The following is a 4,261-nucleotide window of genomic DNA, read 5'->3' on the forward strand; positions in this document are numbered from 1 at the left end:
GAAGGGAATCAAGGACGTACTGCAGCTCATGCAGAGTAAAGTCGGTGTCCGGTTGTTGCATCAGAGGTGCCGTGGGATGACGGAACTTGTCCCAATTCTCGGGGGGCGGTCCCACTGTCGGTACCAGCGGAACTTTAGTGAAAGTATCCGCGAGGAGTTCTGCCATGTCTGTTGGTCGGAGGTTCATGGCCACGGCCATTCCAAGGACTGGGTTTCGGGGAATCGGGCGGCCCGCCAGTGTTCTCGACATCCTCCAAGCCCGGCTTCCTCCGGATGGCCTGTCTAGAGTACTACACTTGAGACGCCATTGTCGGCGCGCCAGTTTCTTTCCGTGTTTCCTGAACCTGGCATCCAGTCGCCTATAGGCCAGGATATCCTCCGGTTTTCCGGTGACCCATGACTTTCGCTGGGCTCGCCGTCTTCTCACTCGGAGTTTAAGCCATTCGAGGTCAGGGTTAGGACGTGTTAATGGCACGCTGACTTCACGGGTGGCTTCTTTGAGGACGCGCGACAGTGTTTCTGAATTGAAGGGAAATCCCCCCTCTAGTGCTTCTCCAAGCAGTGTCCTGTAGTGGTCCCAGTCGACTACCTGGCAAGTCCTAAGGGGGACTTTCGGCAGTCTTCCAATGACAATTGGAAGGTGATCACTCCCCCAGCTGTCTGCCTGAGGGGTTGCACTGAGCCTCAGGGACCAAGTTGTGAAGGTGAGATCAATCACGCTTCCCGTCACTCCAGGGCGGATAAACGTCTGGCTGCCACTTGTTATGTTCCTTAGGTCAAGTGCTTCGATTGTTGCCTGTAGCTCCCGTCCCCGTGGGGAGTCTTGCTTGTCTCCCCAAGACTGCGAGTGCGCATTGAAGTCTCCGGCTACTATAAGGTCTCCCTTGGATCGGACTCGAATGTCAGCAAGTACATGGGTGTCCCAGGGTGCGTTAGGGGCCACGTATGCCGAGACGATGGTGAGTGGACGTCTTCTCCATTCCACCGTCACCGCCACAAACTCCGCACTCTCAGTGCATAAATCATTGAGGTCCATCTCACTTTGTGGCAACTCTCGACGTACTAGTAGCGCTGCCCGCGGAAACCCTCTTGCCACATGTGTTTTGCTGGCGTACACTACATGATCCGCAATGCGCATGTCGCTGGCTGACATTCTTGGTTCTTGGAGGGCTACTGCATTGTAGGCGTTGTCCAATAGGTGTTTGCGGAGCTCAGGCAGTCGCGTTCTCAATCCGTTACAGTTCCATTGAAAAACCGAGCAGGAGAGGGGTTGAAGATGCTTGGTGGTCCTCTTATTAATGTCTCCCATCGTGGATGAGTTGGTGTGGGCAGGCGAATGGTGGAAAATTGCTGTCCTGCAGCATTGATATCTGTGATTCATACTGGTGTATGAAGTGTTTGTGCCTTAAAGGGGCGATGCAACAATTTTTGTACATTGCGCAAATACCACTTAGAACGGATCCCTGACATTAATGACCTATGAAACACGCGTTCGTTTTTCACCCCATGCAATAGAAGTCCCAGAAAAAAAATTAAGAAAAACGAGCAGCGTTCACCCCCTCAACTCGCAGCCAGAACAAGCGGCCACGTGATCTGGAGCCGATTATATGCCGCCAATGTAGATCATAGCCACGCGCTGGGGTTGGCAAAGCACAGGGCACGCGCTGAGTTCCAGATATTGTTATGGCTCGGCTATTGTCGTCGTTGCAGCGATTGGACACGGGCCACTACCCGAATGCTTCTCGAGCTAGTAATTATCACGAGCCCAAATCGAGTGCCTACGCAATGCTCGGGTCCAATCAATGAACAGCATTCAAATATCGTCATATGGGTGTACTGCGATACCCACGTTACGTCATCAAAATTTGCAAAGGAGAGATTGAATGAAAATGGTCGCTTTTCTCCTCGAAATCACACCGCAACAAAGGAGTTTCTTGGCCAGTGGCGTTGCGTGCGAGTATCCTTGAGTCCCACTAGTGCCAGTAAGCTCGTGTAAAGCGAAAAACATTCCAACTGAATATCGTTGCATCGCTCCTTTAAATTATCTGATGAGAGCGTTTTACGAAGCGTATACCATATAAATTTGTAGAGGGCTTGTGATGAACAGGGTTCCTTCCACTCTATCGCAACAGACTCAGTTTCCATATGATCTGGCTCATCTGTTCGATGCCATTTAGCTTTCGAGTTACAGTGAAGAAAATATCTGTACTGACAAGTAAGGCTTTCTTGGAAACGCTCTAGCATAGCATTGCAATAATGGGTTCTAATGTGAGGACGGCTTTGATCACTTGATGAAGTGTTGATGTCTGTGACGTCGTGGCCAGTATCTTGCGAAGAGCAGTGAACATAAGTGGGATTATGGCTTTAAACACAGAGTCAGTCTTTGTTCTACTTTCTTGGTTGGGTCCCGTCATGTGCACGTTGGAGGTCTTATGTGAAGTGATGTTTTTGATGTGTGGTTTGTCCCAAAACGAAGGTTTCCTAGAAACTGGCACTGTAGTGGTTGCGGTACATTTAGCGGTGACCAGATTTGCAGGCGTGCTCTCTACGTCTTCGAGAGGGGGGAAGTCTTGAGCAGTCAGAGGCAGAGTAGTGTTAGCGGAGGCGCTAGATTCTTGTATGTTGTTTGAATCCGTTGTTTTGTTTGCCTGTCTTTTTGCATGCACAGCACTTTTTGCCTCACGAAATGTGGTGTTGTGCTCCAACTTGTACCTCGCTACTTCTGCCTCCCTTGCCCTCACTGGGCACTCAGGTGCGTTGGAGGCGTGATTTCCGTGACAGTTGACGCAGCAGGGGTTGGCTTCGCACTTGTCTTTGTGGCAGTGTCCACACCGAGAACATAACTGGGTTTCTTCTGCGCAGGCAGCTGCGATGTGGCCGAATTTGTGACACCTGTAGCACTGCAAGGGGCGTGCTCGGTAGGGAATTACTTCCGTTCTTACAAGACCGACATTGACATGTTGAGGAGCTATTTTTGTTGCGAACGACACTCGCACAACGGGTGATGTCTTGCCAAGGCGCTTCACTTCCGTTATGCAGGCGATTGACTGTAATCGCGTTTTTATGTCGCTCCCTGTGCAGTCAGGGTCGATGTCTCGAAGGACGCCATAGCAATGTGTGCGGTCGCTAGGTAGAAAAGCACGCACCGGCAGTGCGCATAGCTTGGTTAGCTTCAGGAGTTCGGCTTTGAGGGCAGGCTTTTTAACGTCAACCGCAGCGATATTACGAGCTTTGTTGATACGAACTACACTAACCATGTCTGGTGCGACGTTGTTCAGGTAGTCAGTCAGTTTAAATTTGCTGAGCGATGCAACCTTGCTGGTGTCAGTTGGCATGTACAGTACGGTGAATCCGACTTGTAGGTTGTTCTTTTCTTTAGAATGCGATGCTGAGCTCTGGCTTGTCTTTCGTCTTTTCTTGCCATGAACGACCTCGTAGTCACCGTCGTCCGAGTGCAACTCGTCGCTAGTAGACACGATTGTCGATGAGGAACTGCTCATTGTTTCAGCGGTGCGGTGTACGGGCGGAATCTCATAGCCGTCTTTGATGATCGTCGATGTGCTTGCCTGAGCTTCATCCATGTCGATGGACATAAGAGCGTTCGATGACTCGATGTCCGAGGTCATAATTGTTGATGTCCTGGCCTCCCTTCAGGAGGTCCTTTGCGCACGAAGATCCTATGTCGTTCTGTTAGTTGCTAACCACCGAATGTGCTGTTTAAACACGCTATTTATCGGCTACGTAAGGAAAATTCAGAGACACGAAAAGGGTTACCAGCAGCAGTGTCGTCGTCGTCTTCTTCCGTTCGTCTGCTTCTTGCGCAGGGGGTAGCGGTGACGTCAGAACGCCGAGCCCTGATTGGCTGATCGCGACCCCCCTATCTGAGCGTCGTCTGCTCCTTTGCAACATCGTCTGCGTCTGTCTTACATTTCCTGCGACTTTCGTAAGTGCAGAGGCCAGATTCACGAAACGATCTTACGAAACGAAATTTTCGTAAGTTTTGCGCAGGTTACGACGAAATCCTACGACAGCTTTGAAGCTGTCTTACCAAGGTGTCTTACGCACTTCTTACGATCAAATAAGCTTGGCCGACAGCGTCGCGGTCGCGACCACCGTTGGTCGCGACGACCCACGGACGTTTATTTTTCTACGTACGCTTCTCACGCGTCCCGACTTCAAGCAGCAAGAAAAAAGTAAAAAGTACTTGAAACAGACGACGACGAACAAGAATGCTGGATCCACAAACACCCGGAAAAAGCTC

This window comes from Ixodes scapularis, unplaced genomic scaffold, assembly GCF_016920785.2.
Source record: "Ixodes scapularis isolate PalLabHiFi unplaced genomic scaffold, ASM1692078v2 PGA_scaffold12__126_contigs__length_90152505, whole genome shotgun sequence".
Lineage (NCBI taxonomy): Eukaryota > Metazoa > Arthropoda > Arachnida > Ixodida > Ixodidae > Ixodes > Ixodes scapularis.